The 27,613-nt window shown below is 42.8% G+C and overlaps 21 non-coding genes across 21 annotated transcripts; all 21 read right to left on the bottom strand.

Annotated features, from left to right (window-relative positions):
- Positions 1-281: 281 nt before the first annotated feature.
- Positions 282-364, bottom strand: TRNAL-AAG (transfer RNA leucine (anticodon AAG)). The gene has a single exon. It is a non-coding gene; the product is annotated as a tRNA-Leu (tRNA).
- Positions 365-2,377: 2,013 nt separating this feature from the next.
- On the bottom strand, positions 2,378-2,460 carry TRNAL-AAG (transfer RNA leucine (anticodon AAG)). Its single transcript has one exon. It is a non-coding gene; the product is annotated as a tRNA-Leu (tRNA).
- A 2,013-nt stretch (positions 2,461-4,473) lies between these two features.
- On the bottom strand, positions 4,474-4,556 carry TRNAL-AAG (transfer RNA leucine (anticodon AAG)). The gene has a single exon. It is a non-coding gene; the product is annotated as a tRNA-Leu (tRNA).
- A 189-nt stretch (positions 4,557-4,745) lies between these two features.
- On the bottom strand, positions 4,746-4,828 carry TRNAL-CAG (transfer RNA leucine (anticodon CAG)). Its single transcript has one exon. It is a non-coding gene; the product is annotated as a tRNA-Leu (tRNA).
- Positions 4,829-6,569: 1,741 nt separating this feature from the next.
- Positions 6,570-6,652, bottom strand: TRNAL-AAG (transfer RNA leucine (anticodon AAG)). The gene has a single exon. It is a non-coding gene; the product is annotated as a tRNA-Leu (tRNA).
- A 189-nt stretch (positions 6,653-6,841) lies between these two features.
- Positions 6,842-6,924, bottom strand: TRNAL-CAG (transfer RNA leucine (anticodon CAG)). The gene has a single exon. It is a non-coding gene; the product is annotated as a tRNA-Leu (tRNA).
- A 632-nt stretch (positions 6,925-7,556) lies between these two features.
- Positions 7,557-7,639, bottom strand: TRNAL-UAG (transfer RNA leucine (anticodon UAG)). Its single transcript has one exon. It is a non-coding gene; the product is annotated as a tRNA-Leu (tRNA).
- A 1,026-nt stretch (positions 7,640-8,665) lies between these two features.
- Positions 8,666-8,748, bottom strand: TRNAL-AAG (transfer RNA leucine (anticodon AAG)). The gene has a single exon. It is a non-coding gene; the product is annotated as a tRNA-Leu (tRNA).
- A 189-nt stretch (positions 8,749-8,937) lies between these two features.
- Positions 8,938-9,020, bottom strand: TRNAL-CAG (transfer RNA leucine (anticodon CAG)). Its single transcript has one exon. It is a non-coding gene; the product is annotated as a tRNA-Leu (tRNA).
- A 632-nt stretch (positions 9,021-9,652) lies between these two features.
- On the bottom strand, positions 9,653-9,735 carry TRNAL-UAG (transfer RNA leucine (anticodon UAG)). The gene has a single exon. It is a non-coding gene; the product is annotated as a tRNA-Leu (tRNA).
- Positions 9,736-10,761: 1,026 nt separating this feature from the next.
- TRNAL-AAG (transfer RNA leucine (anticodon AAG)) lies at positions 10,762-10,844 on the bottom strand. Its single transcript has one exon. It is a non-coding gene; the product is annotated as a tRNA-Leu (tRNA).
- Positions 10,845-12,858: 2,014 nt separating this feature from the next.
- TRNAL-AAG (transfer RNA leucine (anticodon AAG)) lies at positions 12,859-12,941 on the bottom strand. The gene has a single exon. It is a non-coding gene; the product is annotated as a tRNA-Leu (tRNA).
- Positions 12,942-13,130: 189 nt separating this feature from the next.
- Positions 13,131-13,213, bottom strand: TRNAL-CAG (transfer RNA leucine (anticodon CAG)). The gene has a single exon. It is a non-coding gene; the product is annotated as a tRNA-Leu (tRNA).
- A 632-nt stretch (positions 13,214-13,845) lies between these two features.
- On the bottom strand, positions 13,846-13,928 carry TRNAL-UAG (transfer RNA leucine (anticodon UAG)). Its single transcript has one exon. It is a non-coding gene; the product is annotated as a tRNA-Leu (tRNA).
- Positions 13,929-14,954: 1,026 nt separating this feature from the next.
- On the bottom strand, positions 14,955-15,037 carry TRNAL-AAG (transfer RNA leucine (anticodon AAG)). Its single transcript has one exon. It is a non-coding gene; the product is annotated as a tRNA-Leu (tRNA).
- A 189-nt stretch (positions 15,038-15,226) lies between these two features.
- TRNAL-CAG (transfer RNA leucine (anticodon CAG)) lies at positions 15,227-15,309 on the bottom strand. Its single transcript has one exon. It is a non-coding gene; the product is annotated as a tRNA-Leu (tRNA).
- A 632-nt stretch (positions 15,310-15,941) lies between these two features.
- On the bottom strand, positions 15,942-16,024 carry TRNAL-UAG (transfer RNA leucine (anticodon UAG)). The gene has a single exon. It is a non-coding gene; the product is annotated as a tRNA-Leu (tRNA).
- A 1,026-nt stretch (positions 16,025-17,050) lies between these two features.
- TRNAL-AAG (transfer RNA leucine (anticodon AAG)) lies at positions 17,051-17,133 on the bottom strand. The gene has a single exon. It is a non-coding gene; the product is annotated as a tRNA-Leu (tRNA).
- Positions 17,134-18,037: 904 nt separating this feature from the next.
- Positions 18,038-18,120, bottom strand: TRNAL-UAG (transfer RNA leucine (anticodon UAG)). The gene has a single exon. It is a non-coding gene; the product is annotated as a tRNA-Leu (tRNA).
- Positions 18,121-19,146: 1,026 nt separating this feature from the next.
- TRNAL-AAG (transfer RNA leucine (anticodon AAG)) lies at positions 19,147-19,229 on the bottom strand. Its single transcript has one exon. It is a non-coding gene; the product is annotated as a tRNA-Leu (tRNA).
- Positions 19,230-20,133: 904 nt separating this feature from the next.
- On the bottom strand, positions 20,134-20,216 carry TRNAL-UAG (transfer RNA leucine (anticodon UAG)). The gene has a single exon. It is a non-coding gene; the product is annotated as a tRNA-Leu (tRNA).
- Positions 20,217-27,613: the final 7,397 nt, after the last annotated feature.

The following is a 27,613-nucleotide window of genomic DNA, read 5'->3' as shown; positions in this document are numbered from 1 at the left end:
ATGAGGTTACATAAAATTAAAAATCTACTTATTGGAAACCAAAAATATCACAAGACTGAATGTAAGCCATTTCTTCAATAAAAGGGATATTTTAGGCACCCCCCAAAAAACACATAAAACATTACTAGTGCTAGAAGAATATTATACGAGCTTGAAGACAGAATTGGGCAAATTCATTTGCAGTTGAAACTGAAGTTTGGTACTTATTCAGATATTATATGCACTGCCAATTTTTAGCTGAGATTCTGAAGGAACGCAGAGACAAAATGGACTTAAAGTTTTGTCAGAAGTGGGATTCGAACCCACGCCTCCAGGAGAGACTGCGGCCTTAACGCAGCGCCTTAGACCACTCGGCCATCCTGACCACATGTTGCTTGTCCATCTACATAGTGAGAAAGATAGTGTGAACAAAAAAAACACACATCTTAGGCCATAAGTGGCTATAGCAAGAAAAAAACTCACTGCACTTTTCCAAATAGACAACCATATAAGCCCATGTGAGGGAAATGATCTGATTTTCTCCCTCAAGAAAAAAGAAGATTAAACACAGGTTTGTCAGAAGTGGGATTTGAACCCACGCCTCCAGAAGAGACTGCGACCTAAACGCAGAGTCTTAGACCACTTGGCCATCCTGACTTGCATTTGCAGCACCTTCCACAAGCCAGACAGCCATGCAAGTTTGGTACCGAAAAGGCATGCCCTCAATTTATTTATCCCATTATAATCATTTCCAACAGATCTTTGAACAATCCATACAGAGCAGTACCTATGAAGAACTCTTTAGACCTTTAAAGCGTACAAAGAGAAAGTGCTATTCACCAGCCACTTGAACGGCCCAAAGCTGCTTTGAAATTGAGTCAACAGCCACATCTTGGCTGACTAAAGCAAATTCAACAAGGGAGCTCAATGTCACAACATAGGGTGGAATACGCAAATCTAAGCAGCCCCTGATCACAGCCCTGAGGACATTGCTGTAAGTGTGCTGGAGTACAGCTGTCTACCAGGTGCTTGGCATTCTTCCAAATTTGCATGGCCTGTTTGGCCAGGGAATACAAGAGCATGACTCTTCTAGATGAGCTCTTACATGGGTCCTAAGCTCATTTGGTAAGGATTGCACTTTATCAGCAAGACTTTGTACAACAGAAATATATGAGAAACCCAAGCTCTCTTGACTAGACGAGGACGGAATAACGTCCCAGGTGAAGACGAACAGATGCAACTTCCATCAGATGTTATCCTGATGAAGAAGATTATATCTCCAAAAGTCATGTCAGAAGTGTTATTCGAACCCACGCCTCCAGAGGAGACTGCAGCCTAAACACAGCGCCTTAGACCACTCGGCCATCCTGACAGTGGAGAGTCCTAAGAAATGTATAACAGTCACTCAGAAATTTCTGCGTCCATGCAAGCTTGAAATAATTTCAACCTTCAAACACAAGGTGTAACTTTTTGCACAGGACAATAAACACAGAAGATCACATATGAAAGCATTTCATTTCACAGGTGTACTGTTTTTATGCTTTTAGAATAACTTATACCTCTCACCAGCTATTTAGGGTTCTGTATCCTACTCACAAAATTACCTTGCCTGCGACCTCTCTCTTTATACACAAACAACTACTGCTCAGGAAGTAGGAAGGCAGAAGGTGGGGCAGTTTATGCAAATTTATGCTGTCAATGTGCCTTGCACATTCATGCAGAATTTCTAGATCCTTGCTGGAAACAAGAGAGCAGGCCTGGTTTCAGATCAACTGTCCCTAGCAAGGAACGTCTGAGCACATCCATTCTTTTGCTCTCTAGCCCCTGGCTTGGGACTCACCCTCACTGGCTGAGGAGTGAAGTTCTGCATACCAACGTTGCATAGAAGGTATGTTTGTGATTGGTTTGAGATGGGTGGGAGGTCAAGAGCAGGGAAAAGCAAGTCACCTTCACTTCTAGTCTCCTCTTCTATGCCTACCTGCCGTTCACTCACTCTGTCTTTGTTTCATTCTCTCCTTCCTCAACACCCCATCTCACTCACTGGCTCTATCATTTGTGCTCTTTCCCCTTGCTCTTCATTTCATAGTGGAAACATCTCTTGAATGGATCATTAGAAAATGAGGTTACATAAAATTAAAAATCTACTTATTGGAAACCAAAAATATCACAAGACTGAATGTAAGCCATTTCTTCAATAAAAGGGATTTTTTAGGCACCCCCCAAAAAACACATAAAACACCACTAGTGCTAGAAGAATATTATACGAGCTTGAAGACAGAATTGGGCAAATTCATTTGCAGTTGAAACTGAAGTTTGGTACTTATTCAGATATTATATGCACTGCCAATTTTTAGCTGAGATTCTGAAGGAACGCAGAGACAAAATGGACTTAAAGTTTTGTCAGAAGTGGGATTCGAACCCACGCCTCCAGGAGAGACTGCGGCCTTAACGCAGCACCTTAGACCACTCGGCCATCCTGACCACATGTTGCTTGTCCATCTACATAGTGAGAAAGATAGTGTGAACAAAAAAAACACACATCTTAGGCCATAAGTGGCTATAGCAAGAAAAAAACTCACTGCACTTTTCCAAAAAGACAACCATATAAGCCCATGTGAGGGAAATGATCTGATTTTCTCCCTCAAGAAAAAAGAAGATTAAACACAGGTTTGTCAGAAGTGGGATTTGAACCCACGTCTCCAGAAGAGACTGCGTCCTGAACACAGCACCTTAGACAACTCAGCCATCCTGACTTGCATTTGCAGCACCTTCCACAAGCCAGACAGCCATGCAAGTTTGGTACCGAAAAGGCATGCCCTCAATTTATTTATCCCATTATAAGCATTTCCAACAGATCTTTGAACAATCCACACAGAGCAGTACCTATGAAGAACTCTTTAGACCTTTAAAGCGTACAAAGAGAAAGTGCTATTCACCAGCCACTTGAACGGCCCAAAGCTGCTTTGAAATTGAGTCAACAGCCACATCTTGGCTGACTAAAGCAAATTCAACAAGGGAGCTCAATGTCACAACATAGGGTGGAATACGCAAATCTAAGCAGCCCCTGATCACAGCCCTGAGGACATTGCTGTAAGTGTGCTGGAGTACAGCTGTCTACCAGGTGCTTGGCATTCTTCCAAATTTGCATGGCCTGTTTGGCCAGGGAATACAAGAGCATGACTCTTCTAGATGAGCTCTTACATGGGTCCTAAGCTCATTTGGTAAGGATTGCACTTTATCAGCAAGACTTTGTACAACAGAAATATATGAGAAACCCAAGCTCTCTTGACTAGACGAGGACGGAATAACGTCCCAGGTGAAGACGAACAGATGCAACTTCCATCAGATGTTATCCTGATGAAGAAGATTATATCTCCAAAAGTCATGTCAGAAGTGTTATTCGAACCCACGCCTCCAGAGGAGACTGCAGCCTAAACACAGCGCCTTAGACCACTCGGCCATCCTGACAGTGGAGAGTCCTAAGAAATGTATAACAGTCACTCAGAAATTTCTGCGTCCATGCAAGCTTGAAATAATTTCAACCTTCAAACACAAGGTGTAACTTTTTGCACAGGACAATAAACACAGAAGATCACATATGAAAGCATTTCATTTCACAGGTGTACTGTTTTTATGCTTTTAGAATAACTTATACCTCTCACCAGCTATTTAGGGTTCTGTATCCTACTCACAAAATTACCTTGCCTGCGACCTCTCTCTTTATACACAAACAACTACTGCTCAGGAAGTAGGAAGGCAGAAGGTGGGGCAGTTTATGCAAATTTATGCTGTCAATGTGCCTTGCACATTCATGCAGAATTTCTAGATCCTTGCTGGAAACAAGAGAGCAGGCCTGGTTTCAGATCAACTGTCCCTAGCAAGGAACGTCTGAGCACATCCATTCTTTTGCTCTCTAGCCCCTGGCTTGGGACTCACCCTCACTGGCTGAGGAGCGAAGTTCTGCATACCAACGTTGCATAGAAGGTATGTTTGTGATTGGTTTGAGATGGGTGGGAGGTCAAGAGCAGGGAAAAGCAAGTCACCTTCACTTCTAGTCTCCTCTTCTATGCCTACCTGCCGTTCACTCACTCTGTCTTTGTTTCATTCTCTCCTTCCTCAACACCCCATCTCACTCACTGGCTCTATCATTTGTGCTCTTTCCCCTTGCTCTTCATTTCATAGTGGAAACATCTCTTGAATGGATCATTAGAAAATGAGGTTACATAAAATTAAAAATCTACTTATTGGAAACCAAAAATATCACAAGACTGAATGTAAGCCATTTCTTCAATAAAAGGGATTTTTTAGGCACCCCCCAAAAAACACATAAAACACCACTAGTGCTAGAAGAATATTATACGAGCTTGAAGACAGAATTGGGCAAATTCATTTGCAGTTGAAACTGAAGTTTGGTACTTATTCAGATATTATATGCACTGCCAATTTTTAGCTGAGATTCTGAAGGAACGCAGAGACAAAATGGACTTAAAGTTTTGTCAGAAGTGGGATTCGAACCCACGCCTCCAGGAGAGACTGCGGCCTTAACGCAGCACCTTAGACCACTCGGCCATCCTGACCACATGTTGCTTGTCCATCTACATAGTGAGAAAGATAGTGTGAACAAAAAAAACACACATCTTAGGCCATAAGTGGCTATAGCAAGAAAAAAACTCACTGCACTTTTCCAAAAAGACAACCATATAAGCCCATGTGAGGGAAATGATCTGATTTTCTCCCTCAAGAAAAAAGAAGATTAAACACAGGTTTGTCAGAAGTGGGATTTGAACCCACGTCTCCAGAAGAGACTGCGTCCTGAACACAGCACCTTAGACCACTCAGCCATCCTGACTTGCATTTGCAGCACCTTCCACAAGCCAGACAGCCATGCAAGTTTGGTACCGAAAAGGCATGCCCTCAATTTATTTATCCCATTATAAGCATTTCCAACAGATCTTTGAACAATCCACACAGAGCAGTACCTATGAAGAACTCTTTAGACCTTTAAAGCGTACAAAGAGAAAGTGCTATTCACCAGCCACTTGAACGGCCCAAAGCTGCTTTGAAATTGAGTCAACAGCCACATCTTGGCTGACTAAAGCAAATTCAACAAGGGAGCTCAATGTCACAACATAGGGTGGAATACGCAAATCTAAGCAGCCCCTGATCACAGCCCTGAGGACATTGCTGTAAGTGTGCTGGAGTACAGCTGTCTACCAGGTGCTTGGCATTCTTCCAAATTTGCATGGCCTGTCTGGCAGGGAATACAAGAGCATGACTCTTCTAGATGAGCTCTTACATGGGTCCTAAGCTCATTTGGTAAGGATTGCACTTTATCAGCAAGACTTTGTACAACAGAAATATATGAGAAACCCAAGCTCTCTTGACTAGACGAGGACGGAATAACGTCCCAGCTGAAGACGAACAGATGCAACTTCCATCAGATGTTATCCTGATGAAGAAGATTATATCTCCAAAAGTCATGTCAGAAGTGTTATTCGAACCCACGCCTCCAGAGGAGACTGCAGCCTAAACACAGCGCCTTAGACCACTCGGCCATCCTGACAGTGGAGAGTCCTAAGAAATGTATAACAGTCACTCAGAAATTTCTGCGTCCATGCAAGCTTGAAATAATTTCAACCTTCAAACACAAGGTGCAACTTTTTGCACAGGACAATAAACACAGAAGATCACATATGAAAGCATTTCATTTCACAGGTGTACTGTTTTTATGCTTTTAGAATAACTTATACCTCTCACCAGCTATTTAGGGTTCTGTATCCTACTCACAAAATTACCTTGCCTGCGACCTCTCTCTTTATACACAAACAACTACTGCTCAGGAAGTAGGAAGGCAGAAGGTGGGGCAGTTTATGTAAATTTATGCTGTCAATGTGCCTTGCAGATTCATGCAGAATTTCTAGTTCCTTGCTGGAAACAAGAGAGCAGGCCTTGTTTCAGATCAACTGTCCCTAGCAAGGAACGTCTGAGCACATCCATTCTTTTGCTCTCTAGCCCCTGGCTTGGGACTCACCCTCACTGGCTGAGGAGTGAAGTTCTGCATACCAACGTTGAATAGAAGGTATGTTTGTGATTGGTTTGAGATGGGTGGGAGGTCAAGAGCAGGGAAAAGCAAGTCACCTTCCCTTCTAGTCTCCTCTTCTATGCCTACCTTCCGTTCACTCACTCTGTCTTTGTTTCATTCTCTCCTTCCTCAACACCCCATCTCACTCACTGGCTCTATCATTTGTGCTCTTTCCCCTTGCTCTTCATTTCATAGTGGAAACATCTCTTGAATGGATCATTAGAAAATGAGGTTACATAAAATTAAAAATCTACTTATTGGAAACCAAAAATATCACAAGACTGAATGTAAGCCATTTCTTCAATAAAAGGGATTTTTTAGGCACCCCCCCAAAAAACACATAAAACACCACTAGTGCTAGAAGAATATTATACGAGCTTGAAGACAGAATTGGGCAAATTCATTTGCAGTTGAAACTGAAGTTTGGTACTTATTCAGATATTATATGCACTGCCAATTTTTAGCTGAGATTCTGAAGGAACGCAGAGACAAAATGGACTTAAAGTTTTGTCAGAAGTGGGATTCGAACCCACGCCTCCAGGAGAGACTGCGGCCTTAATGCAGTGCCTTAGACCACTCGGCCATCCTGACCACAAGTTGCTTGTTCATCTACATAGTGAGAAAGATAGTGTGAACAAAAAAAACACACATCTTAGGCCATGAGTGGCTATAGCAAGAAAAAAACTCACTGCACTTTTCCAAAAAGACAACCATATAAGCCCATGTGAGGGAAATGATCTGATTTTCTCCCTCAAGAAAAAAGAAGATTAAACACAGGTTTGTCAGAAGTGGGATTTGAACCCACGCCTCCAGAAGAGACTGCGACCTGAACGCAGCGCCTTAGACCACTCGGCCATCCTGACTTGCATTTTCAGCACCTTCCACAAGCCAGACAGCCATGCAAGTTTGGTACCGAAAAGGCATGCCCTCAATTTATTTATCCCATTATAAGCATTCCCAACAGATCTTTGAACAATCCATACAGAGCAGTACCTATGAAGAACTCTTTAGACCTTTAAAGCGTACAAAGAGAAAGTGCTATTCACCAGTCACTTGAACGGCCCAAAGCTGCTTTGAAATTGAGTCAACAGCCACATCTTGGCTGACTAAAGCAAATTCAACAAGGGAGCTCAATGTCACAACATAGGGTGGAATACGCAAATCTAAGCAGCCCCTGATCACAGCCCTGAGGACATTGCTGTAAGTGTGCTGGAGTACAGCTGTCTACCAGGTGCTTGGCATTCTTCCAAATTTGCATGGCCTGTCTGGCCAGGGAATACAAGAGCATGACTCTTCTAGATGAGCTCTTACATGGGTCCTAAGCTCATTTGGTAAGGATTGCACTTTATCAGCAAGACTTTGTACAACAGAAATATATGAGAAACCAAAGCTCTCTTGACTAGACGAGGACGGAATAACGTCCCAGGTGAAGACGAACAGATGCAACTTCCATCAGATGTTATCCAGATGAAGAAGATTATATCTCCAAAAGTCATGTCAGAAGTGGGATTCGAACCCACGCCTCCAGAGGAGACTGCGGCCTAAACACAGCGCCTTAGACCACTCTGCCATCCTGACAGTGAAGAGTCCTAAGAAATGTATAAAAGTCACTCAGAAATTTCTGCGACCATGCAAGCTTGAAATAATTTCAACCTTCAAACACAAGGTGCAACTTTTTGCACAGGACAATAAACACAGAAGATCACATATGAAAGCATTTCATTTCACAGGTGTACTGTTTTTATGCTTTTAGAATAACTTATACCTCTCACCAGCTATTTAGGGTTCTGTATCCTACTCACAAAATTACCTTGCCTGCGACCTCTCTCTTTATGCACAAACAACTACTGCTCAGGAAGTAGGAAGGCAGAAGGTGGGGCAGTTTATGGAAATTTATGCTGTCAATGTGCCTTGCAGATTCATGCAGAATTTCTAGATCCTTGCTGGAAACAAGAGAGCAGGCCTTGTTTCAGATCAACTGTCCCTAGCAAGGAACGTCTGAGCCCATCCATTCTTTTGCTCTCTAGCCCCTGGCTTGGGACTCACCCTCACTGGCTGAGGAGTGAAGTTCTGCATACCAACGTTACATAGAAGGTATGTTTGTGATTGGTTTGAGATGGGTGGGAGGTCAAGAGCAGGGAAAAGCAAGTCACCTTCACTTCTAGTCTCCTCTTCTATGCCTACCTGCCGTTCACTCACTCTGTCTTTGTTTCATTCTCTCCTTCCTCAACACCCCATCTCACTCACTGGCTCTATCATTTGTGCTCTTTCCCCTTGCTCTTCATTTCATAGTGGAAACATCTCTTGAATGGATCATTAGAAAATAAGGTTACATAAAATTAAAAATCTACTTATTGGAAACCAAAAATATCACAAGACTGAATGTAAGCCATTTCTTCAATAAAAGGGATTTTTTAGGCACCCCCCAAAAAACACATAAAACACCACTAGTGCTAGAAGAATATTATACAAGCTTGAATACAGAATTGGGCAAATTCATTTGCAGTTGAAACTGAAGTTTGGTACTTATTCAGATATTATATGCACTGCCAATTTTTAGCTGAGATTCTGAAGGAACGCAGAGACAAAATGGACTTAAAGTTTTGTCAGAAGTGGGATTCGAACCCATGCCTCCAGGAGAGACTGCGGCCTTAACGCAGCGCCTTAGACCACTCGGCCATCCTGACCACATGTTGCTTGTTCATCTACATAGTGAGAAAGATAGTGTGAACAAAAAAAACACACATCTTAGGCCATGAGTGGCTATAGCAAGAAAAAAATTCACTGCACTTTTCCAAAAAGACAACCATATAAGCCCATGTGAGGGAAATGATCTGATTTTCTCCCTCAAGAAAAAAGAAGATTAAACACAGGTTTGTCAGAAGTGGGATTTGAACCCACGCCTCCAGAAGAGACTGCGACCTGAACGCAGCGCCTTAGACCACTCGGCCATCCTGACTTGCATTTGCAGCACCTTCCACAAGCCAGACAGCCATGCAAGTGGGGTACCGAAAAGGCATGCCCTCAATTTATTTATCCCATTATAAGCATTTCCAACAGATCTTTGAACAATCCATACAGAGCAGTACCTATGAAGAACTCTTTAGACCTTTAATGAGTACAAAGAGAAAGTGCTATTCACCAGCCACTTGAACGGCCCAAAGCTGCTTTGAAATTGAGTCAATAGCCACATCTTGGCTGACTAAAGCAAATTCAACAAGGGATCTCAATGTCACAACATAGGGTGGAATTCGCAAATCTAAGCAGCCCCTGATCACTGCCCTGAGGAAATTGCTGTAAGTGTGCTGGAGTCCAGCTGTCTACCAGGTGCTTGGCATTCTTCCAAATTTGTATGGCCTGTCTGGCCAGGGAATACAAGAGAATGACTCTTCTAGATGAGCTCTTACATGGGTCATAAGCTCATTTGGTAAGGATTGCACTTTATCAGCAAGACTTTGTACAACAGAAATATATGAGAAACCCAAGCTCTCTTGACTAGACGAGGACAGAATAACGTCCCAGGTGAAGACAAACAGAAGCAACTTCAATCAGATGTTATCCTGATGAAGAAGATTATATCTCCAAAAGTCATTTCAGAAGTGGGATTCGAACCCACGTCTCCAGAGGAGACTGTGGCCTAAACACAGCGCCTTAGACCACTCGGCCATCCTGACAGTGAAGAGTCCTAAGAAATGTATAAAAGTCACTCAGAAATTTCTGCGTCCATGCAAGCTTGAAATAATTTCAACCTTCAAACACAAGGTGCAACTTTTTGCACAGGACAATAAACACAGAAGATCACATATGAAAGCATTTCATTTCACAGGTGTACTGTTTTTATGCTTTTAGAATAACTTATACCTCTCACCAGCTATTTAGGGTTCTGTATCCTACTCACAAAATTACCTTGCCTGCGACCTTTCTCTCTATACACAAACAACTACTGCTCAGGAAGTAGGAAGGCAGAAGGTGGGGCAGTTTATGCAAATTTATGCTGTCAATGTGCCTTGCACATTCATGCAGAATTTCTAGATCCTTGCTGGAAACAAGAGAGCAGGCCTTGTTTCAGATCAACTGTCCCTAGCAAGGAACGTCTGAGCACATCCATTCTTTTGCTCTCTAGCCCCTGGCTTGGGACTCACACTCACTGGCTGAGGAGTGAAGTTCTGCATTCCAACGTTGAATAGAAGGTATGTTTGTGATTGGTTTGAGATGGGTGGGAGGTCAAGAGCAGGGAAAAGCAAGTCACCTTCACTTGTAGTCTCCTCTTCTATGCCTACCTGCCGTTCACTCACTCTGTCTTTGTTTCATTCTCTCCTTCCTCAACACCCCATCTCACTCACTGGCTCTATCATTTGTGCTCTTTCCCCTTGCTCTTCATTTCATAGTGGAAACATCTCTTGAATGGATCATTAGAAAATGAGGTTACATAAAATTAAAAATCTACTTATTGGAAACCAAAAATATCACAAGACTGAATGTAAGCCATTTCTTCAATAAAAGGGATATTTTAGGCACCCCCCAAAAAACACATAAAACACCACTAGTGCTAGAAGAATATTATACGAGCTTGAAGACAGAATTGGGCAAATTCATTTGCAGTTGAAACTGAAGTTTGGTACTTATTCAGATATTATATGCACTGCCAATTTTTAGCTGAGATTCTGAAGGAACGCAGAGACAAAATGGACTTAAAGTTTTGTCAGAAGTGGGATTCGAACCCACGCCTCCAGGAGAGACTGCGGCCTTAACGCAGCGCCTTAGACCACTCGGCCATCCTGACCACATGTTGCTTGTCCATCTACATAGTGAGAAAGATAGTGTGAACAAAAAAAACACACATCTTAGGCCATAAGTGGCTATAGCAAGAAAAAAACTCACTGCACTTTTCCAAAAAGACAACCATATAAGCCCATGTGAGGGAAATGATCTGATTTTCTCCCTCAAGAAAAAAGAAGATTAAACACAGGTTTGTCAGAAGTGGGATTTGAACCCACGCCTCCAGAAGAGACTGCGACCTGAACGCAGAGTCTTAGACCACTTGGCCATCCTGACTTGCATTTGCAGCACCTTCCACAAGCCAGACAGCCATGCAAGTTTGGTACCGAAAAGGCATGCCCTCTATTTATTTATCCCATTATAATCATTTCCAACAGATCTTTGAACAATCCATACAGAGCAGTACCTATGAAGAACTCTTTAGACCTTTAAAGCGTACAAAGAGAAAGTGCTATTCACCAGCCACTTGAACGGCCCAAAGCTGCTTTGAAATTGAGTCAACAGCCACATCTTGGCTGACTAAAGCAAATTCAACAAGGGAGCTCAATGTCACAACATAGGGTGGAATACGCAAATCTAAGCAGCCCCTGATCACAGCCCTGAGGACATTGCTGTAAGTGTACTGGAGTACAGCTGTCTACCAGGTGCTTGGCATTCTTCCAAATTTGCATGGCCTGTCTGGCCAGGGAATACAAGAGCATGACTCTTCTAGATGAGCTCTTACATGGGTCCTAAGCTCATTTGGTAAGGATTGCACTTTATCAGCAAGACTTTGTACAACAGAAATATATGAGAAACCCAAGCTCTCTTGACTAGACGAGGACGGAATAACGTCCCTGGTGAAGACGAACAGATGCAACTTCCATCAGATGTTATCCTGATGTAGAAGATTATATCTCCAAAAGTCATTTCAGAAGTGGGATTCGAACCCACGCCTCCAGAGGAGACTGCAGCCTAAACACAGCGCCTTAGACCACTCAGCCATCCTGACAGTGAAGAGTCCTAAGAAATGTATAAAAGTCACTCAGAAATTTCTGCGTCCATGCAAGCTTGAAATAATTTCAACCTTCAAACACAAGGTGCAACTTTTTGCACAGGACAATAAACACAGAAGATCACATATGAAAGCATTTCATTTCACAGGTGTACTGTTTTTATGCTTTTAGAATAACTTATACCTCTCACCAGCTATTTAGGGTTCTGTATCCTACTCACAAAATTACCTTGCCTGCGACCTCTCTCTTTATACACAAACAACTACTGCTCAGGAAGTAGGAAGGCAGAAGGTGGGGCAGTTTATGTAAATTTATGCTGTCAATGTGCCTTGCAGATTCATGCAGAATTTCTAGTTCCTTGCTGGAAACAAGAGAGCAGGCCTTGTTTCAGATCAACTGTCCCTAGCAAGGAACGTCTGAGCACATCCATTCTTTTGCTCTCTAGCCCCTGGCTTGGGACTCACCCTCACTGGCTGAGGAGTGAAGTTCTGCATACCAACGTTGAATAGAAGGTATGTTTGTGATTGGTTTGAGATGGGTGGGAGGTCAAGAGCAGGGAAAAGCAAGTCACCTTCCCTTCTAGTCTCCTCTTCTATGCCTACCTGCCGTTCACTCACTCTGTCTTTGTTTCATTCTCTCCTTCCTCAACACCCCATCTCACTCACTGGCTCTATCATTTGTGCTCTTTCCCCTTGCTCTTCATTTCATAGTGGAAACATCTCTTGAATGGATCATTAGAAAATGAGGTTACATAAAATTAAAAATCTACTTATTGGAAACCAAAAATATCACAAGACTGAATGTAAGCCATTTCTTCAATAAAAGGGATTTTTTAGGCACCCCCCCAAAAAACACATAAAACACCACTAGTGCTAGAAGAATATTATACGAGCTTGAAGACAGAATTGGGCAAATTCATTTGCAGTTGAAACTGAAGTTTGGTACTTATTCAGATATTATATGCACTGCCAATTTTTAGCTGAGATTCTGAAGGAACGCAGAGACAAAATGGACTTAAAGTTTTGTCAGAAGTGGGATTCGAACCCACGCCTCCAGGAGAGACTGCGGCCTTAATGCAGTGCCTTAGACCACTCGGCCATCCTGACCACAAGTTGCTTGTTCATCTACATAGTGAGAAAGATAGTGTGAACAAAAAAAACACACATCTTAGGCCATGAGTGGCTATAGCAAGAAAAAAACTCACTGCACTTTTCCAAAAAGACAACCATATAAGCCCATGTGAGGGAAATGATCTGATTTTCTCCCTCAAGAAAAAAGAAGATTAAACACAGGTTTGTCAGAAGTGGGATTTGAACCCACACCTCCAGAAGAGACTGCGACCTGAACGCAGCGCCTTAGACCACTCGGCCATCCTGACTTGCATTTTCAGCACCTTCCACAAGCCAGACAGCCATGCAAGTTTGGTACCGAAAAGGCATGCCCTCAATTTATTTATCCCATTATAAGCATTCCCAACAGATCTTTGAACAATCCATACAGAGCAGTACCTATGAAGAACTCTTTAGACCTTTAAAGCGTACAAAGAGAAAGTGCTATTCACCAGTCACTTGAACGGCCCAAAGCTGCTTTGAAATTGAGTCAACAGCCACATCTTGGCTGACTAAAGCAAATTCAACAAGGGAGCTCAATGTCACAACATAGGGTGGAATACGCAAATCTAAGCAGCCCCTGATCACAGCCCTGAGGACATTGCTGTAAGTGTGCTGGAGTACAGCTGTCTACCAGGTGCTTGGCATTCTTCCAAATTTGCATGGCCTGTCTGGCCAGGGAATACAAGAGCATGACTCTTCTAGATGAGCTCTTACATGGGTCCTAAGCTCATTTGGTAAGGATTGCACTTTATCAGCAAGACTTTGTACAACAGAAATATATGAGAAACCAAAGCTCTCTTGACTAGACGAGGACGGAATAACGTCCCAGGTGAAGACGAACAGATGCAACTTCCATCAGATGTTATCCAGATGAAGAAGATTATATCTCCAAAAGTCATGTCAGAAGTGGGATTCGAACCCACGCCTCCAGAGGAGACTGCGGCCTAAACACAGCGCCTTAGACCACTCTGCCATCCTGACAGTGAAGAGTCCTAAGAAATGTATAAAAGTCACTCAGAAATTTCTGCGACCATGCAAGCTTGAAATAATTTCAACCTTCAAACACAAGGTGCAACTTTTTGCACAGGACAATAAACACAGAAGATCACATATGAAAGCATTTCATTTCACAGGTGTACTGTTTTTATGCTTTTAGAATAACTTATACCTCTCACCAGCTATTTAGGGTTCTGTATCCTACTCACAAAATTACCTTGCCTGCGACCTCTCTCTTTATGCACAAACAACTACTGCTCAGGAAGTAGGAAGGCAGAAGGTGGGGCAGTTTATGGAAATTTATGCTGTCAATGTGCCTTGCAGATTCATGCAGAATTTCTAGATCCTTGCTGGAAACAAGAGAGCAGGCCTTGTTTCAGATCAACTGTCCCTAGCAAGGAACGTCTGAGCACATCCATTCTTTTGCTCTCTAGCCCCTGGCTTGGGACTCACCCTCACTGGCTGAGGAGTGAAGTTCTGCATACCAACGTTACATAGAAGGTATGTTTGTGATTGGTTTGAGATGGGTGGGAGGTCAAGAGCAGGGAAAAGCATGTCACCTTCACTTCTAGTCTCCTCTTCTATGCCTACCTGCCGTTCACTCACTCTGTCTTTGTTTCATTCTCTCCTTCCTCAACACCCCATCTCACTCACTGGCTCTATCATTTGTGCTCTTTCCCCTTGCTCTTCATTTCATAGTGGAAACATCTCTTGAATGGATCATTAGAAAATAAGGTTACATAAAATTAAAAATCTACTTATTGGAAACCAAAAATATCACAAGACTGAATGTAAGCCATTTCTTCAATAAAAGGGATTTTTTAGGCACCCCCCAAAAAACACATAAAACACCACTAGTGCTAGAAGAATATTATACAAGCTTGAAGACAGAATTGGGCAAATTCATTTGCAGTTGAAACTGAAGTTTGGTACTTATTCAGATATTATATGCACTGCCAATTTTTAGCTGAGATTCTGAAGGAACGCAGAGACAAAATGGACTTAAAGTTTTGTCAGAAGTGGGATTCGAACCCACGCCTCCAGGAGAGACTGCGGCCTTAACGCAGCGCCTTAGACCACTCGGCCATCCTGACCACATGTTGCTTGTTCATCTACATAGTGAGAAAGATAGTGTGAACAAAAAAAACACACATCTTAGGCCATGAGTGGCTATAGCAAGAAAAAAATTCACTGCACTTTTCCAAAAAGACAACCATATAAGCCCATGTGAGGGAAATGATCTGATTTTCTCCCTCAAGAAAAAAGAAGATTAAACACAGGTTTGTCAGAAGTGGGATTTGAACCCACGCCTCCAGAAGAGACTGCGACCTGAACGCAGCGCCTTAGACCACTCGGCCATCCTGACTTGCATTTGCAGCACCTTCCACAAGCCAGACAGCCATGCAAGTGGGGTACCGAAAAGGCATGCCCTCAATTTATTTATCCCATTATAAGCATTTCCAACAGATCTTTGAACAATCCATACAGAGCAGTACCTATGAAGAACTCTTTAGACCTTTAATGAGTACAAAGAGAAAGTGCTATTCACCAGCCACTTGAACGGCCCAAAGCTGCTTTGAAATTGAGTCAATAGCCACATCTTGGCTGACTAAAGCAAATTCAACAAGGGATCTCAATGTCACAACATAGGGTGGAATTCGCAAATCTAAGCAGCCCCTGATCACTGCCCTGAGGAAATTGCTGTAAGTGTGCTGGAGTCCAGCTGTCTACCAGGTGCTTGGCATTCTTCCAAATTTGTATGGCCTGTCTGGCCAGGGAATACAAGAGAATGACTCTTCTAGATGAGCTCTTACATGGGTCATAAGCTCATTTGGTAAGGATTGCACTTTATCAGCAAGACTTTGTACAACAGAAATATATGAGAAACCCAAGCTCTCTTGACTAGACGAGGACAGAATAACGTCCCAGGTGAAGACAAACAGAAGCAACTTCCATCAGATGTTATCCTGATGAAGAAGATTATATCTCCAAAAGTCATTTCAGAAGTGGGATTCGAACCCACGTCTCCAGAGGAGACTGTGGCCTAAACACAGCGCCTTAGACCACTCGGCCATCCTGACAGTGAAGAGTCCTAACAAATGTATAAAAGTCACTCAGAAATTTCTGCGTCCATGCAAGCTTGAAATAATTTCAACCTTCAAACACAAGGTGCAACTTTTTGCACAGGACAATAAACACAGAAGATCACATATGAAAGCATTTCATTTCACAGGTGTACTGTTTTTATGCTTTTAGAATAACTTATACCTCTCACCAGCTATTTAGGGTTCTGTATCCTACTCACAAAATTACCTTGCCTGCGACCTTTCTCTCTATACACAAACAACTACTGCTCAGGAAGTAGGAAGGCAGAAGGTGGGGCAGTTTATGCAAATTTATGCTGTCAATGTGCCTTGCACATTCATGCAGAATTTCTAGATCCTTGCTGGAAACAAGAGAGCAGGCCTTGTTTCAGATCAACTGTCCCTAGCAAGGAACGTCTGAGCACATCCATTCTTTTGCTCTCTAGCCCCTGGCTTGGGACTCACACTCACTGGCTGAGGAGTGAAGTTCTGCATTCCAACGTTGAATAGAAGGTATGTTTGTGATTGGTTTGAGATGGGTGGGAGGTCAAGAGCAGGGAAAAGCAAGTCACCTTCACTTGTAGTCTCCTCTTCTATGCCTACCTGCCGTTCACTCACTCTGTCTTTGTTTCATTCTCTCCTTCCTCAACACCCCATCTCACTCACTGGCTCTATCATTTGTGCTCTTTCCCCTTGCTCTTCATTTCATAGTGGAAACATCTCTTGAATGGATCATTAGAAAATGAGGTTACATAAAATTAAAAATCTACTTATTGGAAACCAAAAATATCACAAGACTGAATGTAAGCCATTTCTTCAATAAAAGGGATATTTTAGGCACCCCCCAAAAAACACATAAAACACCACTAGTGCTAGAAGAATATTATACGAGCTTGAAGACAGAATTGGGCAAATTCATTTGCAGTTGAAACTGAAGTTTGGTACTTATTCAGATATTATATGCACTGCCAATTTTTAGCTGAGATTCTGAAGGAACGCAGAGACAAAATGGACTTAAAGTTTTGTCAGAAGTGGGATTCGAACCCACGCCTCCAGGAGAGACTGCGGCCTTAACGCAGCGCCTTAGACCACTCGGCCATCCTGACCACATGTTGCTTGTCCATCTACATAGTGAGAAAGATAGTGTGAACAAAAAAAACACACATCTTAGGCCATAAGTGGCTATAGCAAGAAAAAAACTCACTGCACTTTTCCAAAAAGACAACCATATAAGCCCATGTGAGGGAAATGATCTGATTTTCTCCCTCAAGAAAAAAGAAGATTAAACACAGGTTTGTCAGAAGTGGGATTTGAACCAACGCCTCCAGAAGAGACTGCGACCTGAACGCAGAGTCTTAGACCACTTGGCCATCCTGACTTGCATTTGCAGCACCTTCCACAAGCCAGACAGCCATGCAAGTTTGGTACCGAAAAGGCATGCCCTCAATTTATTTATCCCATTATAATCATTTCCAACAGATCTTTGAACAATCCATACAGAGCAGTACCTATGAAGAACTCTTTAGACCTTTAAAGCGTACAAAGAGAAAGTGCTATTCACCAGCCACTTGAACGGCCCAAAGCTGCTTTGAAATTGAGTCAACAGCCACATCTTGGCTGACTAAAGCAAATTCAACAAGGGAGCTCAATGTCACAACATAGGGTGGAATACGCAAATCTAAGCAGCCCCTGATCACAGCCCTGAGGACATTGCTGTAAGTGTGCTGGAGTACAGCTGTCTACCAGGTGCTTGGCATTCTTCCAAATTTGCATGGCCTGTCTGGCCAGGGAATACAAGAGCATGACTCTTCTAGATGAGCTCTTACATGGGTCCTAAGCTCATTTGGTAAGGATTGCACTTTATCAGCAAGACTTTGTACAACAGAAATATATGAGAAACCCAAGCTCTCTTGACTAGACGAGGACGGAATAACGTCCCTGGTGAAGACGAACAGATGCAACTTCCATCAGATGTTATCCTGATGTAGAAGATTATATCTCCAAAAGTCATTTCAGAAGTGGGATTCGAACCCACGCCTCCAGAGGAGACTGCAGCCTAAACACAGCGCCTTAGACCACTCGGCCATCCTGACAGTGAAGAGTTCTAAGAAATGTATAAAAGTCACTCAGAAATTTCTGCGTCCATGCAAGCTTGAAATAATTTCAACCTTCAAACACAAGGTGCAACTTTTTGCACAGGACAATAAACACAGAAGATCACATATGAAAGCATTTCATTTCACAGGTGTACTGTTTTTATGCTTTTAGAATAACTTATACCTCTCACCAGCTATTTAGGGTTCTGTATCCTACTCACAAAATTATCTTGCCTGCGACTTCTCTCTTTATACACAAACACCTACTGCTCAGGAAGTAGGAAGGCAGAAGGTGGGGCAGTTTATCCAAATTTATGCTGTCAATGTGCCTTGCAGATTCATGCAGAATTTCTAGATCCTTGCTGGAAACAAGAGAGCAGGCCTTGTTTCAGATCAACTGTCCCTAGCAAGGAACGTCTGAGCACATCCATTCTTTTGCTCTCTAGCCCCTGGCTTGGGACTCACCCTCACTGGCTGAGGAGTGAAGTTCTGCATACCAACGTTGCATAGAAGGTATGTTTGTGATTGGTTTGAGATGGGTGGGAGGTCAAGAGCAGGGAAAAGCAAGTCACCTTCACTTCTAGTCTCCTCTTCTATGCCTACCTGCCGTTCACTCACTCTGTCTTTGTTTCATTCTCTCCTTCCTCAACACCCCATCTCACTCACTGGCTCTATCATTTGTGCTCTTTCCCCTTGCTCTTCATTTCATAGTGGAAACATCTCTTGAATGGATCATTAGAAAATGAGGTTACATAAAATTAAAAATCTACTTATTGGAAACCAAAAATATCACAAGACTGAATGTAAGCCATTTCTTCAATAAAAGGGATTTTTTAGGCACCCCCCAAAAAACACATAAAACACCACTAGTGCTAGAAGAATATTATACGAGCTTGAAGACAGAATTGGGCAAATTCATTTGCAGTTGAAACTGAAGTTTGGTACTTATTCAGATATTATATGCACTGCCAATTTTTAGCTGAGATTCTGAAGGAACGCAGAGACAAAATGGACTTAAAGTTTTGTCAGAAGTGGGATTCGAACCCACGCCTCCAGGAGAGACTGCGGCCTTAACGCAGCACCTTAGACCACTCGGCCATCCTGACCACATGTTGCTTGTCCATCTACATAGTGAGAAAGATAGTGTGAACAAAAAAAACACACATCTTAGGCCATAAGTGGCTATAGCAAGAAAAAAACTCACTGCACTTTTCCAAAAAGACAACCATATAAGCCCATGTGAGGGAAATGATCTGATTTTCTCCCTCAAGAAAAAAGAAGATTAAACACAGGTTTGTCAGAAGTGGGATTCGAACCCACGTCTCCAGAAGAGACTGCGTCCTGAATAAAGCGCCTTAGACCACTCAGCCATCCTGACTTGCATTTGCAGCACCTTCCACAAGCCAGACAGCCATGCAAGTGGGGTACCGAAAAGGCATGCCCTCAATTTATTTATCCCATTATAAGCATTTCCAACAGATCTTTGAACAATCCATACAGAGCAGTACCTATGAAGAACTCTTTAGACCTTTAATGAGTACAAAGAGAAAGTGCTATTCACCAGCCACTTGAACGGCCCAAAGCTGCTTTGAAATTGAGTCAATAGCCACATCTTGGCTGACTAAAGCAAATTCAACAAGGGATCTCAATGTCACAACATAGGGTGGAATTCGCAAATCTAAGCAGCCCCTGATCACTGCCCTGAGGAAATTGCTGTAAGTGTGCTGGAGTCCAGCTGTCTACCAGGTGCTTGGCATTCTTCCAAATTTGTATGGCCTGTCTGGCCAGGGAATACAAGAGAATGACTCTTCTAGATGAGCTCTTACATGGGTCATAAGCTCATTTGGTAAGGATTGCACGTTATCAGCAAGACTTTGTACAACAGAAATATATGAGAAACCCAAGCTCTCTTGACTAGACGAGGACAGAATAACGTCCCAGGTGAAGACAAACAGAAGCAACTTCCATCAGATGTTATCCTGATGAAGAAGATTATATCTCCAAAAGTCATTTCAGAAGTGGGATTCGAACCCACGTCTCCAGAGGAGACTGTGGCCTAAACACAGCGCCTTAGACCACTCGGCCATCCTGACAGTGAAGAGTCCTAACAAATGTATAAAAGTCACTCAGAAATTTCTGCGTCCATGCAAGCTTGAAATAATTTCAACCTTCAAACACAAGGTGCAACTTTTTGCACAGGACAATAAACACAGAAGATCACATATGAAAGCATTTCATTTCACAGGTGTACTGTTTTTATGCTTTTAGAATAACTTATACCTCTCACCAGCTATTTAGGGTTCTGTATCCTACTCACAAAATTACCTTGCCTGCGACCTTTCTCTCTATACACAAACAACTACTGCTCAGGAAGTAGGAAGGCAGAAGGTGGGGCAGTTTATGCAAATTTATGCTGTCAATGTGCCTTGCACATTCATGCAGAATTTCTAGATCCTTGCTGGAAACAAGAGAGCAGGCCTTGTTTCAGATCAACTGTCCCTAGCAAGGAACGTCTGAGCACATCCATTCTTTTGCTCTCTAGCCCCTGGCTTGGGACTCACACTCACTGGCTGAGGAGTGAAGTTCTGCATTCCAACGTTGAATAGAAGGTATGTTTGTGATTGGTTTGAGATGGGTGGGAGGTCAAGAGCAGGGAAAAGCAAGTCACCTTCACTTGTAGTCTCCTCTTCTATGCCTACCTGCCGTTCACTCACTCTGTCTTTGTTTCATTCTCTCCTTCCTCAACACCCCATCTCACTCACTGGCTCTATCATTTGTGCTCTTTCCCCTTGCTCTTCATTTCATAGTGGAAACATCTCTTGAATGGATCATTAGAAAATGAGGTTACATAAAATTAAAAATCTACTTATTGGAAACCAAAAATATCACAAGACTGAATGTAAGCCATTTCTTCAATAAAAGGGATATTTTAGGCACCCCCCAAAAAACACATAAAACACCACTAGTGCTAGAAGAATATTATACGAGCTTGAAGACAGAATTGGGCAAATTCATTTGCAGTTGAAACTGAAGTTTGGTACTGTTGCAGGGTTTCTGTACTCACACAGAACTGTGCACAGAGGAGTGGAACCTCGGCAAATTAGGATGTCCCAAAACTTACCTTAGCAACCAACTCACCCCTTACCGAGCTAGCTACAGTGTCTCATTGGACATATCAAACACCCAATGTTTAGACAAACCAGAACATGAACTTACAGTACCTCAGGGTACGTGGGACTCATGAACACTCTTTCGTTATATTATCATTACAAACCAGATCATGGAGTAAAGAAGACACATGTGCATTTGAAATGTTTATTTACTAATGCCGTCTTCTCAGGCGCAGTATCTTTGATAATACAAGTATACTTATTATCAGTAGCAAAATTATCAGCATAGTTACTAAGACATAAAAAGCGAATGGTGACAGCATGTTAACATGCTGTAATGAATAAGAGTTAACAACACTTATATCTCACCCTCCCTAACACATATATTATATTATTATCTAAGAAGGTCTCTTTGGGTTGTTTTAGGGCGGGCCCATACCTTAGTGTCCTAGCATGAAGGAATCACATCAGCATACACCAGCTCTCTCTGCATGTGCACCGCATCAAGTGTGTTAACAATTCTCGTGCAAAGCAATATCAATCCCGCCTCAAGCCCAAGTTGGCAAAGGCTGCACTTGTGTTATGACTATGAAAGCGTGGAGATCAGACCTCATAACAATTCCATATCGTGTTGCTCCTGAAACTTCAGCACTCTCCGTGCAGACATGGTTTATTAAACAAGACTGATATCAGAGCAATAACATATTATTCTCACATACACCACGGCAAACCACTAGGTTGAAAGCTAAGTCAACAATTAAGGGTCGTGTGCAGAAGTTGCAAGAAAGGAAAAATGGCGTTTAAATCTCAAATGTACCTATGCTAACTTAACACGATATAAGGATATATAGGAGCTATACAACACCCCCCCATGATCCGAGAACGGACTAAATAAGGTAACAGAAGTGCCATCACATGAGAGCAGAATCCATTTATAAACGAGCATGAATAAAGATTCAATTATAAAAATTAATGCTAAAAAAATAGCCCACAAATATAATGTGGCTCAAGCCAATAGGCAAGGAAAAATAAAATGTCTTGACCAAAAGTCAATAAAGTCAAGGAAATGCTATCAATCAGCATGTCAATTTGAGGCAGTGTCTAAGATAAGACCGTATATGAAAAGTAAGCTGCAACAGCCTCCAGGAGGAAGTCACTGTCCTCATCAGAAAACAGTTCAGCCATCCAATTTAAAAGATGAAAGGAACATACGTGATCTTCCAGCACCGGATCCTCTATAACCATCAGAGGACAGCTCGGTGGGTTCTCAAGAAAACTTAGTTCCAAGAAATTTTGCGCTGCCGACAACACATCCCAGGGACCCATTAGTCCATGTGCCACCGCCAAGGCCATAATCCTTTCGTCAGAACAAACCAACTCGTGAGCAATGATAGGACTCATCAGTTGATCAAAATCGACGTCAGAAGATGCTGGTCCGCAGAGACACAAATCAATGGCCCAAAGGAAATCACAGGTCAGACAGCGAAATACAGGCTGGACACAGGTGAAATAGGAGAACCGAAAAGATAATCCAAACGCCGTGCTTAGAGTCGCTAACGGCAGTGTGCCATAGTAATCAAGCATGCGGTTGCGAAACCGCGTCAGTAGTAGCTGTGCGTGGTCTTGCACAGGAAGGGCATCCATATTTAAAAAGGCAGAAAACCACCAATGCGCCAGCCGCTAATGCAAGCAAAAACGGGAACCCTCCAAATAAGGATGAAAAAATAGAATGGAAGAAGGCAGGGATGACTCCAAATATCTTCTCAAAGGAAGTCACGAGACCACCGCTAACAACTTTAAAAAAATGTGCTAGGCCCGTTGTGGAGGATGCGTTAAAGATAGAACGGACCATGGCTCCGAAATGCAAAGGCAAATCAGTGTTTAATAGAGCCTGAACCTCCGTACGGGTGTTAGCAATGTGAAGCACGAAAGTTTCACGGGCCGAGCTCAAGGCCACCTCTTTCTGGGACAATAGAGCTCTTATTCTAGCCATGCCGCTGAATTCTGCTCCCAAGGTCGGTATCTGTGGCCAAATGGAAGACTCCCTATGTTCACGTGTGGGAGGATAAAGAACATTTCTGCAGCAAATAACTCGCTCACTAACCGTTACTATGAAAGCTATACCTTTAATCAAACCACAACAGTTTTCATTATTGAGCATTAAATAACTACCATTCTCTAACAATTTAAACGTGGGGATGATAGCAGGAACCGGCGTGCCCTGTAAAACGCAAGCCATATTCGGTCTGTCCTTGTTACATGAACCGTGTAACTGTATGTGTCTACACATTAAAGAATGATCTGGCGTCTCAGTACACTCATCCCCTGTTAGATAAACCTCTTGTTCATCCTTGAAACATCTGTATGTGTATGGGAGTGACCAGACCTCATGAAGAAAACCGCTACCTAAGGGTTCAAAACGACCTATTGGCACATATTTCATACAATTTGAAAACTTATATAAAGCAAAAGGCAGCGTTATTAAACCGTGGATAAGCCACGTAGCAGCAGTGGCCTCTGCCACAGAAAAAGGTAAAGATTCCAACCTTTCAATATGGAGCATAGAAAAGGAAGCATCACGCATTGAAAGCAAGCGTTGTTTGTCTGTCAAATTAAACGGTGCAAATAAAGAGGAAACGTTCATGTATCCCCAGGGAACTTTACCCATTTTCAGAGTCTGAAGTGTCCATGCAAACTGCATGATCGAACGTAATTGATTTTGACCATGGTATAATACAGATACTTCATCATGCACAATATCAACAACAGACGACACAATATTATCTAATGTGTAAATTCTAGAGGAAAGCACGTTAATGCTATTGTCAACAACTGCAAGAACTTTCTCAAGATTTGCCTGATCAATAGCCCTAAGGCGTGAAGCAGCCTCAATCTGTGAGAGTTTCCAAATTTCATTGTAAACACCATACAACCAACGTTTCGACCTGCCACTAGCTGGGCCCTTAATGAAATCATTCAAATCCACGTCTGCATTCAGTTTGGAAAGGTGATACTTAACCGCAGGTAAAGTTGAATGTTTCAGCCAAGCTTGACACAACTTGCCCACAGAGTAAGAGGTGACAGTATGACTCAAATCAAAACGGGGATCAGATCTAACAGCCTTAAAACCGTCAGTTATATTTAAAAATCTCTTTTGGCAAGAATCAGCACTACGGTGCCAAAGCAGCCAACCCTTGGGATTCATACTGGAAATGTTAAAGGAGGAATTCAGAAGCAGAGCCTGTATATCTCTAATGGACAATTTAGTAAAATTACTCCAATTCTCATATTCCTCCAACTCCGGGAAAGACGGGGTGTTTAACCTTTTAGATGTAGCCAATCCAAAGCATGTTGTCTGGGAAATGGTTTCATTTAAAAACCACATATGATTTGGGATGAGACATGCACGGTGCAAAGCCTCAGTGCCTCGTACCTGCCAGGCTCTTGAGCCCCAAACTGATTTAAGGTCTATGGTATCCTTCCATAGCTCATACCCCCCAGTAACTAATTGATCCAGGAAGGCCTTCGAATACAACAATTTTGTATTTGTAAGTCGAACCTTGGACAGTGCCTGTTTGTGAAATTTAAAATAAAAGGACTCGGGATTGGACTGATTAAAGTCAGTGAAATAAGTATACTTTTTAAGAAACGTTTCTGAACTCCCTTGTGTAGGTGCTGGGCAATGTTCCCACTGAGTAAAATTAACCGCATCCCTTCGGGAAGATGTCTTGTGTAAGAAGTGATTGCCATAATGTTGGTAACAGAACAATTCACCATAATTAGCAGATTCTAAATATAAATCCTCAGCATCAAAGGCAGCATAGTATTTCAAATCAGAAAACAAACTTTCCACAGCATTAACATCCCAATCATCAGAACGAATGTTTTGTTTCACCACATCCCCCATATTAACTCTCAGTACATTAGGGACATAAACGACTTCCGTTGGGCCATGAATCTGAAAACGAACTGCATCCCACGCGATTCCATCCAGAACAGGCCACGCTGTGATGTTAACCAAAGTCAAGTCTCTTTTTAATCTGTGTGTAGAATGTGAAGAGGAAAGTGGGGCCAAAGCTCCATTTAAATGAGTAATGCAAGTTCTCTCCTCGACATAGTGTCCATTCATAATTCGAAAAAAATAAAACACAAAACCAATTGACATAAAAAGGTAAACTGAAAAAAGGACCAGCCAAATGTATATCCAAGGAGGTATCAAAAAATGTTTTTTAAACAGGCTAGCATATACTGCAATTTTAGAGGGTTTTTTCGAGGCAAGGGAAGCAGAGTCAAATGAAAATCTGGATTCCGTGGCTAAACGAGCTTGCAGGCCAGGCATGGACAAATCAGTGGGGTATGTATAGTCTGTCTCATCAAGGTTAGTTCCTGGTAAATTATTCAATAATGGACTGGAAACAGCAGGTAATTCGATGGCCACCTCAGGTTCATTATTAGAAGCAGTGGGCATAATTGAATTTCTCACAATGGAAGGACAGGAAACAGCCGGTGTCATGCTAAGAAGAATCGGCCACTCTGTGTATCTTGACATTGTCAATAGAAATAAACCTGTTTTCCTTACGACCTCGAAGTGGTGGTAAAATGACTGTTCTTGTGCCCTTCACTCCAAGCACTGGGACTGGAGCTCGATAGGAGGGACCAAACTCTTTCTTGTTGTCGATCTTCTCTCGAACCAGTTCTCCAACTTGGGGTAGCCAGCCAACTACCGGGATCTGCAACGCATCATCCGAAGCGGAGGGCAAATGTTCCTTTGCAAGAGTGTCTCTGGTCTTTTGTAGATTCTGTAAAACATTGCAATGTTCATCTGCGTCAAAGGAAGTGGCGCGAACCACTGAGTCTAGACCGTCAAGGTCAGGGACGAACATCTTGATGCCAAAGAGCATTTCGTATGGGGTCCGCCCACCCAGAGACCTTCTAGGGAGATTATTAAGAGCACGCTGCACGCCATAGAGGTGAGCCAGCCAGTTTCTGCCAGTGCCTATAACTCGGGCTGTCAAAGATTGCTTTAAATCACGGTTCATTCGTTCAACTACACTATTACCCTCAGGTCTGTAGGGTGACGAAAACTTGACTTGGACCCCCATCGAAGTCATGGCATCCTTATACGCCTTAGAGGCGAAAGCCGGACCCTGATCCGAATGGAAGGTACCACAGGCAAAAATCCCTATAAAGATACGCAAATCTCTGATGACAGTCCGGGAATCAGCGCTGCGATGTGGCCATACCCACACAAAGCGTGTGCATGAGTCAACTGCTACTAAGATGTATTTATACGCAGTATCAGATGAAAATGGACCGCAGTGATCTAAATAAACACAGCCTAGTGGTTTATTAGAAATGTACAACTGAGTCTGAGGCGGACGCGTAGCAGTTGAAGGTTTAATCTGCTGGCATATGTCACAAAGAAGGACATAATCACGCGTCTGTTTGTACAGTCCCCGCCACCAGAAACGTTGTTGCAGTTGCGTTACAGTGGCTGAGACGCCCGCATGCGCAGACGCCACACCTTCATGAGCCGCTGTAATCAAGTCTGTTCTGCGATCCGAGTTGGGAATCAGCCGTTCCCCAACATCAGGAATTGTCACAAAAGGAACCTTTTCGGGACTTAAGTGGTATTTATACTTCGAAGGGAATCCCGAAGGATGTTTACTTCCCTTCTCAGAGGCAGCAATCGCTGCCAAGATGTCGCTATCAATCTTGGTTTTAGACCTAGTAACTGCTGCAACTAAGTATGTAGATACTGCTGATTTCGCCGCTTCATCAGCAAGCGAGTTGCCAACAGCGTGTACTCCCACGCGCTGATGACCGAGAGTATGAATCACATAAACGAGTGGCAACATAGCCTTAAGCTCTGCCACTCGAACCCAGATCATTTTATGTTTTATTGTGCTACCCTTGGAATCATGAAAATCATTTTGAATCCAAAAGAACAAGTTTTCATTGTAAGACTGGACACAGTAGTAAGAATCACTTACAATTAGAGTAGTAACACTTGGATCTGCGTACTCCAAAGCTAGTAAGAGAGCACGAAGCTCTGCCAATTGTGCGGTGCAATCGCCCAGGGGCAACGTGTGTACCTCCCTGGAAATGAACTCATCATTCAACATAGCACCGACCACAATGGCGCATGCGGAAACGTAGGCATGTTTAGAGCCATGCGCAACCTGCGCCGACCCATCAGTGTAAATGATGCAATGGAAGTCCTCCAAAGGTCGCATCGCCAGAGGAGCAGGGTGAACGAATTCATACTGCAAGTACTCTTGCGACCGTAAGGAAGCGTCAAAAATAAACATGACATCCGTGGATGACAATGACGCAGCCCACTGAATCCACCGAGGGTGCAAAGCCTTTGAATTTGGTAC

Source organism: Lissotriton helveticus, chromosome 8, assembly GCF_964261635.1.
Source record: "Lissotriton helveticus chromosome 8, aLisHel1.1, whole genome shotgun sequence".
NCBI lineage: Eukaryota > Metazoa > Chordata > Amphibia > Caudata > Salamandridae > Lissotriton > Lissotriton helveticus.
The sequence above is the reverse complement of the archived record's forward strand: the minus strand, read 5'-3'. Positions and strand labels throughout refer to the sequence as shown.